Here is a 13,855-nt window from a genome sequence, read left to right as displayed (position 1 = left end):
GCTGACCAGTGAGGACTGGCCCATCTGAGTCATCAACGGCTCCAGCTACGGGGCAGTCCTGGCCCCGGGATGAGGAAGGCCGAGAGCTGGTGCCTGCTGGGGCTCAGGGACTGCAGGGTGATGCTGGGCACGCTCATCGGCTGGCCCCACGAGGGACGGTCTCCCCAGCCAGAAAGGCTTCCAACCACCCAACCCTCATCATACACAGAACACAAGAATCTCAAGAAACAGGTGACCCCAAAGCCACACCATCAGGCCTGAGGGGTTCTGTGGGCCAGGCCTGGGGCTGTGCGCTGCTCTCCACCTGCCTCTCTTCCAGGTGGCCCTGGGGGTGTCGGCAGGACCACAGTCCCCTGGAGACCCACCTGAGCAGGATCCCCTTCCAGATCACCAGCGGCAGGATTCAGTCCTCCGAGGGCCTCCGGTCCCGGCTCACCCCAGGGCCGTGGGCTACGTCCAAGGGAGTGAGCGGGAGCCAGGGCCAGGGCCAGCAAGACCCGAGTCACAGGGTTTTGAAAAAAATTAAACTTTTTATGGTGGTCAAATAGACATAGAACCAAATTTACCATTTTAACCTTTGTGTGTGTTTGTGTGTGTGTGTGTGTGTGTATTAGGGATTGAACTCAGGGATGCTTTACCACTGAGCCACATCCCCACCCCTTTTTTTTTTTTATATTTTATTTAGAGACAGGGTCTCATAGAGTTGCTTTAGGACCTTACAAAGTTGCTGACTCTCAATTCTCCTGCCTCAGCCTCCAGAATTGCTGGGATTACAGGTGTGTGCCACTGTACCCGGCCCCAGTTTATATTGCCGGGTTTCTGTTCTCGCGACTAAAAGGCTCAGGGGTCACTCTAGTTAAACTGGGCTAACTGGGCTGCACGAAACAACCACACAAGAGACACAATACCTTTTTCTTTGGGGTCTCTGTGACGGCTCCTCTGACCTTAAGGGTCTGCAGAAAAAGAGAGAGCGAGAGCACGCGCTGACCCCTTTTATTGAGGGAAGCTATTCAAATGAGGCCAGGGGTCAGGTTTCAGGGGGCTGAGTATCTTCATGATGTCTACTGTCAGCAGGTTGACTGACACCTGGGTAGGCCACACCCAAGGGCACAGTAAGAGGAGGGGACACACACAAGGCACTTCCATGGAAGATTCTATCCTAAACAGGGCAAGGGGTTATATTACAAAGGAACAGGTGAGCATAGCTTCACCCATGGGGCTGTAGCAAGACACACCCATTTCTGTGACTGAGCGCCTCAGCACCCAGCTGGGGAGTGTAACTCAGTCACCCGTAAGGTTGGCCTCCCACATTATATATGTATATGTTAGTTGTACTTGGACACAATACCTTCATTTTATTTTTTATGTGGTGCTGAGGATTGAACCCAGGGCCTCGCCTGTGTCAGGTGAGCGCTCTTTGGTTGAGCCACAACCCCAGCCCCCCCATTTTAGCCTTTTTAAGTGTCCAATTCAGAAGCACATTCTGTCTTGCACAAACAGAATCGTTATCCATTTCCGGAACTTATTCATTATCCCAAACAGAAACTTTGAACCCATTACACGGTAATTCCTGTTTCCCTCCTCAGCCCCCGTGGCCTGCCACTCTGTCTCCCTGAGTGTGACCACCCGAGGGACCTCGCCGGGGTGGAATCATGCGGGAGTCTCCTTGGGACCGAGTAGCCTGTTTCGCAGACACGCTGTCCTGGGGTTCCCCGTGTTGCAGCATGTGTCTTCTGTGCAGGGCCGGATCACGTCCCGTTGGGTATACTGCATTTTGTGTACCCGTTCATCTTCTGTGGACGCTTGGGTTGTTTCCTCCTCTGGGCTGTTGTGAATCATGCTGCTCTGAACCTGGCTGGACAAACATCTGCCCAGCCCTACTTTCGCTCTTTGGGGTGTATACCCAGAAGTGGATTGGCTGGACACGCGCTCATTCTACGTTTGACTTATTATTATTATTATTATTTTTGGTACTGGGGATTGAACCCAGGGGCACTTGACCACTGAGCCACATCCCTAGCCCTATTTTGTATTTTATTTAGAGACAGGCTCTCACTGAGTTGCGTAGCGCCTCACCATTGCTGAGGCTGGCTTTGAACTCATGATCCTCCTGCCTCAGCCTCCAGAGCTGCTAGGATGATAGGCCTGTGCCACCGCGCCTGGCTCCAAACTATTTAAGCAACTGCCATGATGTTTTCCAACACGGTGGAGCCACGCTGCACGGACCAGGGGTCCTCACGCCCTTGCCTCTTCCTGTTATTTTCCAGTCTTTTTTCTTTTCTTTCTTTCTTTTTTGTTGAGAGAGAGAGAGAGAGAGAGAGAGAGAGAGAGAGAGAGAGAGAGAGCGAGAGAGAGAATTTTAATATTTATTTTTCAGTTTTCAGCGGACACAACAATTTGTTGGTATGTGGTGCTGAGGATCGAACCCGGGCTGCACGCATGCCAGGCGAGCGCGCTACCGCTTGAGCCACATCCCCAGCTTTTTTTCTTTTTTAATAATACTCATCCTAATGATTTCGAAGTTGCACCTCATAAATTGTACGTCTTCTACAACTGGACCTCAGAGTGACATCACATCATTTTGCTGCATTCTATTTATAAGAAGCAAGTCATCCAGCCAGACAGAAGAGGAGGGGACTTCGCTAGGACCTAGATACCACGAGGCAGGTATCCATGGAAGCCACGAGAAAAGGCTGCCTATCACAAATGGCACATTATTATGTGTTTATATTATTTTAAATGCAAGGTTTAAATGCAAGGCAATACATTATTGGATTTGGAGCCATTGCATATGGGGTTTATGGCCAGAGACACCTAGATTCAAATGCTAGATTCTTGTCTCTCCTGCTGTGTGAAGGTCACACACTGACTTCTCACTTGACTTCTTACTTGACTTCTCTGTGGCTTGATTTTCTGGTCTGTCAAATGGAGGGTGGGAAAACTACCTTGAAATATTATCATCCGAAGTAAATGAAGTAACATATACATTGTGTCCTACAAATTGTAGGAGCTCAGTGGATGATGGCTTCATCGCCATCCATGGCCATCACTGTGTTAGTCAGTTTGCATCACTGTAACAAAATACCCGAGCTAAACAACTTAAAGGGAGGAAAGGTTAATTTTGGCTCATGGTTTGTGGTGGAGCAGAGCTGCTCACCTTATGGTAATTGAGAAGGAAAGAGAGAAGAGAGGGGCTGGGGCCGAGCCATAGTGCACTTGCTTTGCATGTGTGAGGTACTGAGTTTGAGCCTCAGCACCACATATAAATAAATAAAAGTCTATCAAAACTAAAAAAGAATAAAACAAACAAAAAAACAGAGAGAGAGGGTGGGGGAGAGAGAGAGAGAGGGCCTGGGGTCCCCAAATCCCCTTCAAGGGCATACTCCCAGTGACCTAATTCCTCCTGCTAGGCCCCACCTGTTAAAGGTTCGACCACCTCTCAGTAATGCACAGCTGGACACTAAGCCTTCAATGCCTGAGCTTTGGGGGGACATTTAAAATCCAAACCATAACAACCATCCTCACCACCAGCAGCATCATCACCGTGGCAATAACAAAGCCATGGTCAGAGCGGACCTGGTGTTTCCCCTGAGGCATCTTGTAAGCATCACCACAAGGGGGCAGCTCCCTGCCCAGAACCAGGTGTGCAGTGTGTTCCCCACAGGTCGTCTTGGGAAGGGAGGACAAATAAGAAATTCAGCCCTACGCTGAATTCAGCTCTCTTCTGCTCCTCTGAGCCTGTGTTTGTCCCCCCCCTTGTCCCCCCACTCCAGCAGAGGACACACCCTTCCCAGGTCTTCCTGGCCTGATGGGCACCTGCCGGCACCAGCCCCTCTCCTTTCCATCTCCCCACCCAGAGCCCCTGGGGCATTGGGGTCTGTCACTCACACCCCCTCCTCTCATGTTCTCAAGTCCACCCCCTGTGACTTCTGACCTGGTCAGTGGGCGTGGGGCTGGCACCCAGGGCTGGAGGGTGGCGTCACTCTGTAAATATTTAGCGTGCTCCTCCATTGCCAGGCACGAGGCGCCAGGGCCTGCTGGGGATCCTTCCTTGAATAGCAGCCCTCACAAAGGGACAGTGAGCCCTGGACACTGAGGGGGCTCTTGTAATTCTTGCCGGTCCTCGACGGGGTTGCCCACTTAGATGTGAATTTCAGATAAACGCCAGGTCATTTTTTAGGGTTAACACATCATAGGCAATGCTTAAGACAGTACATGGTAAATAATGTACAATAAATTAAATGATGTGTCCTAAATAGTGATTTTTTCTGACCCTCCTGGTGGATCTCTTCTTGGAATTTATACCCCAGTAATATCTGATGTGATTTATAAAGGCTCCAGGGGAGAAAATGTGGATCCTGTCACTCAGTATGACAAGAGTCAAAGTCATTGCTGGGCGTGGTGGCACATGCCTGTCATCCCAGTGGCTTGAGAAGCTGAGGCAGGAGGATTGCAAGTTCAAAGCCAGCCTCAGCAACTTACTAAGGTCCTGAAGAAACTCAGTGAGACTCTGTCTCTAAATAAAATACAAGAAAGGGCTGGCTCAGTGGTTTAAGCACCCTTGGGTCCAATCCCTGTTACCAAAAAAAGAAAAAAAAAGTCAAGGTCATATAGAGGGTGTGGGTGGCAGATCTTGTTGCAGCCCAGGCAGTAAACGCAGCCTGCTCCAGTGCTTCTCAGCCTGGCACGTTAAAGGGGAACACAAGTGTGACTTCCAAACCTTCACTGTGGCCTCTCGACAAAATATCCAATCTACCATTCAGCAGCGCTCCTCCCGATCGCCTTCCATGAGGCCTGGATCAAGACGGGAGACTGAGCACGTTGATGACCTCGGCCACGTTCACCCGAGACCCCAGCAATGACAGAAAAGAGATAGTTTAAAAAAATACTCACAGACCTGGAAAACAGGGGCCTTAGTGGCCAGAACTGTCTCTGAAGGACAGAAATAGAGTCAACGTGCAGGACGGGGGTCTGTGGAGAGCAGGACTGTGCAGTTCTCCAGATCAGAGGCCCTGGGGTCACATGAAGGGCCACGCTTGGGAACCTGGACCTAGAGCCATAAGGCAGGTTGACGCTGTAAGGTCCTTGCTCAGCATCTGGACATCCTCCTTAAGTGACAGCTGCCATCTTTTTGCTCTCCCGCCCGAGGGCCTTTCTGAGAAAGGCTCCCCACCCCCTCATACCAACCCCCCTTAACCACCGGCATCAGGACCCACCCGGCTCTGATCCCTGAGCTGCCCCACAAAAGTCCCGAGCCCCAGCCCGCGGTGCAGGTGGCCTTGATTTGTAAACCCTCGTGTCTCTTCCTGGTCTCCGTCTTTCCTTTCTCGCTCACAGTCTCCCAGTTCCTCACTTTCCCTTCATTTTGGGGCCAAAACAAACCCTGGATGGGGTTCCCCGTGTGCCCGCCCCCCTCCTTAAGGGCCACCAAGCGTCCCTGGGCCCCCATCTGAATTCCATCATGGGACCAGGCCCTCCATTCTGCCCATCGCCCTCTCTGCACCCGCCACCGGACATTCCAGGTAAGACCCTGTCTCTGGTTGACCTAAAAGACCTACGGGTCCTGGGAAGTGGCCGTCCATCGTCCTGCACTCCCAGGGTCACCGTGTGGTCGGGGCGCCCCCAGCCTCAGCCTTCAGCCATGGGGGATCCCTGCTGTCGACCGGGTCTATAGGTGGGCTTTGATTTGGGTCCTGGGTTTTGAGAAAAACCGCTGAGGGTGATTGGGAGGTGTTCCTCCTGAGACCCCTCGGCCTTGGGTTAATCTCCATGGCTTCTGCCCCTGTGTCTTCCTGGCCAGGCACCCAAGGGCCTCTACAGGCCCTACCCCAATGCCTACCCAGTGGTGGTGATGACCCCCTAACTCCCTGAGCACATCCGTCCTCTGGATTGGGTGCTGCTAGAGACTGGGGGACGCCCCACCTCTAAACTTGCCTCCTACGTCTCCTCATGGGCGGCTGCTCGTCCATTCCCTCCCCTAGTCCCCTAGGCTGCCTCCTGGCTAACCTAGGGCCTCTCTCTCTCACCCTGGACCTAAACCCTCCAAAACGTATCCACTCGTGCAATCAGATCTGGCCTCAATATCCTTTGGATAACGACTCTAAATAGCGCTTAATGACACTCTAGATACCAATATTATAAGGGATCTTTTCAACTATTGTGAGCGTTCAGGAAAATAGAAAGAGAGATTGTAGGTTCGGGCTTCTCCTCTACGTTCTAAGCCCTTCTCTGCAACTCCCGCTCTCCCACACGAGTCCTCTCAGCTCTCGCCTCCCCTTTCTTCCTAATGAAGCCATTGCAGCAACTGTCCCCTAGTCCCTTCTCTCCTCCTGCCACACACTCACGGGCTGCTGCTGCCCCCCCTGCTCCTCACCCTGACCTTAGGGCCATCCCCTGTTCCATCTGCCAGGGCCTCCCCATGGCCCCCTTCCCAGGTGGACCCTACCGTCCTTCCATCGCCTCACACCACAGCCCACTCACATCCACATCCGTCTCAAAACTTTTTGCAGAGCAGCCTTGATGAGTTCTCCCATCTCCTGGGATTTGAGCTGCTTCAGGATCCTGGCCTGAGGGCCCAGGACAATGACCATCACCTTCTTCCATTCACCTAGCGCCTCATTTGGGTAAGTGACTCCGCCCTTCCCCTCTCCTCCCCCTTCCAAGTCTACTCCCTAGAGATGGCAAGTCTCCTCTCTGGAACTTAGATCTTGGCCCAGCACCAAGGTTCTCGTCCATCCCTTCCTCTTGGCGAGTTCTCCAATTCGCATGGGGAACTCCCCATCCCTTCCCCTTGGCGAGTTCACTCTCGGGTCTTGGTTCTCAGCTCAGCAGAGCTCACAGAAGCCCTGGCCAGGCAGCCAGGACTCTCCGGGCAAAGCCTGGGACTAGAAAAGTAGCAGGTGACTCCCTTCTCTCAGTCCCAGACTCCAACTCCGCACAGGGAACGCCCAAATCCCATCTGACTCACCTCTCGGCTGCCTCCCCGCCCTTTAGCCCCACTCCGTTTGGCTCCTGATCTAAAGGCCCATCGACCATTCAACCTTCCAATCTCCATGGCTTTTGTGAGTGCTCAGGAAAATGGAAGGAAATCCCGTATGAGCAGGCTTTCTCCTTTCTCCACTCCAAGCCTTCCCTTGGCTCCTCTTGCTCCCCGCCCAGCTTCTACTTGCCACTAAAGCTCTGGATTCCTCCAGGGACCCAACTTCTAGACAAACAAGGGGCCCAGAACTCTCCTGCACTGTAAAGCCCTGGGCAGCCGTCTCCCTGGCCGAGGCCACACTGAGGCTGACATGAAATACCAAGGACAGACTCAGCAGGTTGATAGGAGGCCTAAGGGAAAAGGAAAGAAAAGAAAAGAAAAAAGTGTCAGTTTAACTTTTCCCTTGGCTACAACACAGAAGACTGACTTCAAAACTCTCTCTCTCCGCCTTCCTGATCTCACACACCCTTTCACCTTTACACAGATGAAAAGCACGGATTTGCTCTAGGGGTCCTCGGACACAGGCGGGGACCAACCTTTGCCCCTGTGGCTTAGCTATCAAAGGGTCTTGGCCCTATTGTTTGGGGATGGGCCCCTTGCCTACGAACGTTGGCTGCAGCCTCTCTGCTCATTAAGGAGTCAAAGGAACTCACCTCTGGGGCCCACTCGCCACCCTGCTCCCCGTCACCTATGAACTCCTCACCCCTGTCACCTGTTGTCTCTACAGGTGTCCCTGGTGGAAGACCCAGCCTGACTCTCCACCTTTGAACCTGCTCCTCTCCTCCCGCTCCTCAGGACCCTCCACCTCTCCTCCTCTGACCCATTCCTCACTGAGACTCTGTCTCCCACACAGGAGGCCCTGCCCCAGGCCACATGCACGTGGCCCACAGACGGCTCCTCCTTCCTTCAGGAGGGACGTCGTGGGGCGGGGGATGCCGTGGCCTCCGACCTCGGCCGTGGAAGCGGCTCCCTCCCCGTCCCACGTCCACTCAGCAGGCTGCAGGGCCGCCCTCATCAGAGCCTTCACTGCGGCCAAGGGAGCCCCGTCCACCTCCACCCGGGCTCTGAACACGCTGTCCACTCTGCTGTCTGGAGGGAGCGTGGATTCCTTTCCTCCAAGGGAACCTCCATTCCTAATGCCCCCTTTTTTATCCCATCTCCTTCAGGCCTCAAAGCTTCCCACTGCCCCTGGATCTCACCTTATAAATCCCATCAGACAGACACTCCTGTGCTCCTGTGTGACTCTCGGCTACAACAAGGCCGACTCTGAGGCCAGGGCCGCCGCCCTCCAGCGCCCCCTCCACCTGCGGCCCTGTGCCTTGCTACCCCGCCCCCCACTCTTCCCCACCGACACCCAACAGATGCTCACCCTCCTCACAACGCCTTCACCCAACACCACATCTTCAAGACGACTTCTCACTCCCCACCCTAAACTCTCTCCGGAGGACCTACAATTTCTCTCTACCCTCTCTGCCTCCTGTGAAATCTGCCAAAAAAACCCATCCAGTCTCTCCACCTGCCTGCGCGTTCCACCAGGCGACAGGACTCTCCCTTGCTCTGATTGGCAGCTGGATTTCTCCCTCAGGCCCCCGGTCAATCGGTACAAATTTCTCTGGGTCCTCGCCGACACCTTCTCGGGATGGGTCAGGGCTTTTCCTACCACCAATAAACGTGCCCCGGTGGTGGCCAGCGTCCTCGGTGAACACATTCTTCCCGATTCGGCCTCCCCTCCTCGCTCCAGTCTGATATTGGTCCTGAATTTACTTCCCGTGTGTCACGGTCTGTAGCTAAGGCACTCGACATCTCCGGGCATTTTTATGTCCCCGACCATCCCTAGTCCTCTGGCAAGGTGGGACGGACCAACCAGACCTTGAAGAACATTCTCACTAAACTATCCCTTGAGTTACCTTCAGAGTGGACCCAACTCCCTCCCTGGGCTCTTGTTAGGCTGTGAGCCCTCCCAAAGGAGCCGCTCAACATCCCCCCTTTTGAGCTTCTCTGTGGACGGCCCGTCTCCCTGCTCAGCTCGCCAGCCTCTGATTCTGCACGGCCCCTGCTCCTCATCTTTCTGGCCCCTTCTTGCGTACATTAGGAACCTTCTTTGGCCACGCAGTGATGCTCTTCTGGCCAAGCCTAGTTCTGCCTCTTTCCCCTCCCACTCTGTCTCCTGGCAACCTCAAAGGCTCCCTTCCTCCTCTCAACTCTCTGCAAAATGGACCGGACCCTCCCTGGGCCATTCTTACCACTCCCTCCATGGCCTGCCTTGAGGGCACCCCATATGGGGTTTATAACTCCCATTTAAAATGGTTTTCTCCGTCCTTTTACACAGTGACACCCACAGGCCCTCTCAAGCCAAGGCTGGAACACCCAGTCTTCCTTCCGTCTCCAAGGACCACGAGGACTCTGCGGAACCACGAGTACCACCCTTCCCTTCTTCTTTTTTGTCCTCCTCCCTCATTCTGCACTCACCTCCCAGGGGGACATCACCGGGAGTTACTATTCCAACCTCTAGGAGACTCACAGCAACTTGCTCAAACCACACCAACCCTACAGTCCCAGCTTGATCCTTCAGCTGCTGTGGTTCTGCAGAATCAAAGGGGCCTTGATCTTTTTATGGCCAAAGAAGGCGGACTTGTCTGTACCTACAGGAGGAATGCTATTTTTATGTCAATAATCTGGTACAGTAAAGGACAAGATAGAACAGCTCCAACAACCTTGAGTGGAAACAACAGCTCTCCTCTGCTGAAGGACGGCCCTCAGGAACCCCCTTCTCCTGTGGCGCTTCCTCTCCTGACCCCTCCCCTCACAGCCCTCTGTTAATGCTTGCCCCCTGCGTCATTAGGTTGGTTCAAGACCAGATCCAAAAAAATCTCTCATCAATCTGTAAACCAGCTTGTGTTCCAGGATCACCAACCCCTCACCAAAAATAGGGGACAGCATTCCCCCTCCCCCTCCATCATGGCTCCAAGGACGCCCCACGCCCCTAATGAGGGATCCAAATGCCACCCCTTCCCAGCAGGAAGCAGATATAGAAGATTGACCGACACCCCTCTTCCCTAGGGGACCCAATAAGATCAAAAAGGGGGAATATGAGGTCCTTGCTTAGCATCTGATGGCCATCTTAAGTGACAGCACCATTTTAAGGAAAGAGTTTTGCTTTCCGCCGAGGGCCTTTCTGAGGCTCCCCACTCCCTCATACCAACCCCCATAACCACCCTCCTGGCTCTAACCTCTGGGCCTCCCCATGAAAGTCCCAGAACTCTACCCTCTCTGCCTCCTGTGAAATCTGCCAAAAACCCCATCTCACCTCCAGTCTCTCCCACCTGCCTGCCCGTTCCACCAGGCCAGAGGACATCTCCCTTGCTCGGATTGGCAGCTGTGTCCTAGCGAGAGGTGGCCTTGATTTGTCAGCTCTGACAGATAAACTCTCCTGTGTGTCTCTGCCTGGTCCCGCTTACCCCCTCTTGCTCCTGGCTTTCCCTTCAGACCCTTCCCTTTCCCACTCCACCGCTCTGCAGGGAGTCACCCTGGGCCTCAGGCCACAGCATTTGTCCCAGACTTGGGTGAGCAAAGCAGGAGTCAGAGCCGCCCAGGCAGCTGGCAGGGCCCACAGGGCACAGGAGGTGGCTGCCAGGTCCCCTTGCCCCTCTTGCTTCGGGTCATACTGACCTGATTCCAATCACTGGCGCTGGCACTTCTTTGCCTGACGGGCTCCCTCGCCTGCCTGCAGGGCCTTGGTGACAACAGTGGCCTAAGGAGCTGAGGAATGAGCACCCCACCCCCAGCAGCCTGCAGCCAGGGAGCTGTCGGATCTGGGACAGACGCCCCTGCCCTCACCCCTCGGTGGGGTGAGCCGCTCAGAGCCCAGTCTCACCCTGGTGTCCTGGCTCAGGACAGAGAGCCAGCCACCTGCCACCGTCCCTCGGCAATCTGGCCACAGTGCCCAGGGGCTTCCTGTGAGCTGACAGCTTCCCGAGGGGAGTCCGCTGAGCCTGAGCCGGAGGACAGAGAATATGATGTCTCCATTTTCCCAACAAAGAAGCTGAGAGGGGAGCTGGGTGACCCCGCTGAGGTCACTTAGTAGTTGACAGGGCTCTGCATGGCTTTGCCCCAGGGACAATCGGCCTGGTCCTATCTCTTTTGCGTCTCTATGTTGAGTGACCTTGGTGGGGTCACTTTATAATGCAGGCGTTTATGACCAAGTCATAAGATGACACGTTACAAAATGTGAAACCTATAAATAAAAAACAAAGCTTTCTCTCAGCCTTGCTTCCTGGCCTCCCAGAGGCAGTGACTTATGGACGTCTGTCTTCTACAGACGCTCAGCGAACACGCAGGTATACGGTGCTCATTTGTACCATGAAGAATAAAGCTATTTTAAGGACGGGCCCAGGAATCATCTAGGTCCCATCCATGGCAGAAAGGAAGAAATGTATTAGTAGACCGTGGGATCTGTTTTGCTTTTCTTTTTTTCTTTCTTTTTCTTTTTCTGGAGGCTGAACCCAGGGTCTGGCACAAGTTAGGCAAGCACTCTACCACTGAGCTACACCCCGGCCCTTTTTATTTTATTTTATTATTTTTGGTACAGGGGATTGAACCCAGGATCACCGAGCAACATCTCCAGCCCTTTTATATGTCTTATTTTGAGACAAGGTCTGAGTCCTTAGGGCCTCCCTAAGGGCTGAGGTTGATCTTGAAGTTGGAATGCTCCTGCCTCAGCCTCCCTAGTCTCCGGGATTATTTTTTATTTTGAGATACAGTCTCTCTAGGTTTCCCAGGCTGACCTTGAACTTTCCATCCTCCTGCCTCAGCATCCCAAGTTTGTCGTGATTTGACCAATCCAGGTAGCAAAGCACTGCCGTTCAGTTCCAACCCTGAGCCTTGGGAGACCTGGCAGTCTCGGCCTCTGCCCTCCTGGCCTCCTGTGCCTGGTGCTGAGGAAGTCCCAGCTACTCACCAGGGATGAGAGGCGGAGCCTCTGAGAGCCCAGAGGGGGACCGGCCAGGCAGGGGGAGCCCCATGGAGAAGTGAGGCTCCAGACACTGTGAGGTGGCCCAGTGCAGCCTGATGCCCCCGCCCCCCACCCAGAATGCAGCTGCCCAAGTGCCGGGAGCTCTGCTGGAACTCCAGGCCCTCAGATGACAAGAAATCAAAAGTCACCATTGTTCTCAGCCACCAAGTCATGGGACGGTTTATTAGGCAGCAACAGACAACCAATACACAATCATCCCTAGGACAAGCACAGCTGGGCCCCCTGACATCTGCTCTGCTACAAATTTGGGCTGAGACAAGCTAAAGACAGAAATACCAACGTGTTGAGCTAATCCAGTTGTCAAATCCTCTTCCTCTCATCCTAATCTGATTCAGAAAAATCAGGTTCTTGTGTGAGTCACAGATGGTGGGGCTCCCAGCTCCAGCCCTGGGCTAGAACAAACATGGAAACACAGTCTGGAGGGCTGGTCTATGAAAGGCCAGGCAGCCACATTGTGCTGTGGTGGGGAGACCGGAGTCCAGGTGGGCGGGGTTGGGCTTGGGTGAGCCTCTTGGTCAAGAGAGGCAGCCACCCTCTTGTGTCCCAGGACATTGGTCTGTGAGGCTAGTACGCTACGCAGTGAAAACATCTACAGCTATTCTGTGGCAGGAGGGGCAGAAGTTGACAACCAGGGTTGTGACGAAGGAGGACCCAGAGGAAGAGATCGGGGTCCTTGCCAAGCTGTTCGCCTCTGGGCCAGCTTCCTGGACCTGCCCTACCTCAAACCTCAACAGTGATTTCCGCTACTTGACCTTTGAGAACATTCTCATATACACGTGTACATTCTTGTTATTATTCTTTTCCAGCCCACATCTATTTCCTGTTCTTCTGAAATAGCCCTTTTTCCCAGGGGGAATCCCCTTCCCCTCTTCTCATTCCACGTGGTGCCCCCCACTCTATTGCCTGCTCTCTGGGGAAGGGGTGTGGCTTGTGGTAGACACCGGGCTGAGTCCAGCTCATCTGCATATTGCACCCCTCCACCCTCAGCTCCCACCTGGGGTGACCCATCCACCTTACTCCTGGCCCTGTTGAGGGAACACGTGCCTCGAGGGACTCCTGTGTGTCAGCAGGCAGATCTGACAGGCTCCGTCCGAGTGACGGAGGGGTCTCCGGGAAGTTTCCTCTGCTCAACAGAAACACCGGCCCAGTGGCAAACACCCATAATCCCAGTGGCTCAGGGGGCCAGTCAGGAGGATCACAAGTTCAAAGCCAGCCCAAGCAACTTAGTGAGACCCTGTCTCAAAATAAAATATTAAAAAATAAGGGTTGGGAGCTGGGGCTGTGGCATAGCATGTGCGGGGCGCTGGGTTAGATCCTCAGCACCACATAAAAATAAAATAAAGGTATTGTGTCCAACTACAATGAAAACAAAATATTTAAAAATAAATAAATAAGCGTTGGGAATGTGATTCAGTGGTTAAGTGCCTCTGGGTTCAAGCCCTGATACCAAAATAATAATAGTAATAATAATAATAATAATAATAAAGTTTTCTCCTAATTTGGGTAACAAAGATTTTTTAAAAAATGTTGTCTTAGCAACATAGACAAAGAACAAAGATGTATACATAATATATAAAAATAGTTTAAAGAATTATACAATGTATTCCAAGGTACACACCTCTAGTTTCAGAAAGAAAACATTTCATTACCACTTCATGTGCCTTTCCATAACGAAATCTCCTTTCCCTCCAGAGGTAATAATAACTCTCTATTTTATGCTAATTATTTTTGTCTTCCTTTGTCTTGCCATGTATATCTGTAAATAATGTTTGGCCTGACCTACCCTGATTTTTATGAGTCAGAACAATGTTAAATGCATTCTTCCATAATATGTTTCAGTTACA

General features: G+C 52.9%; 1 long non-coding RNA gene across 1 annotated transcript; it reads right to left on the bottom strand.

Annotated features, from left to right (window-relative positions):
* Window positions 1-907: 907 nt before the first annotated feature.
* On the bottom strand, window positions 908-8,236 carry LOC144378541 (uncharacterized). The gene is made up of 2 exons (XR_013440302.1): window positions 3,935-8,236; window positions 908-2,288 (listed from the first exon to the last, which is right to left on the bottom strand). It is a non-coding gene; the product is annotated as an uncharacterized LOC144378541 (long non-coding RNA).
* Window positions 8,237-13,855: the final 5,619 nt, after the last annotated feature.

The sequence above is a fragment of the Ictidomys tridecemlineatus genome, chromosome 6 (genome assembly GCF_052094955.1).
Source record: "Ictidomys tridecemlineatus isolate mIctTri1 chromosome 6, mIctTri1.hap1, whole genome shotgun sequence".
Lineage (NCBI taxonomy): Eukaryota > Metazoa > Chordata > Mammalia > Rodentia > Sciuridae > Ictidomys > Ictidomys tridecemlineatus.
The sequence above is the reverse complement of the archived record's forward strand: the minus strand, read 5'-3'. Positions and strand labels throughout refer to the sequence as shown.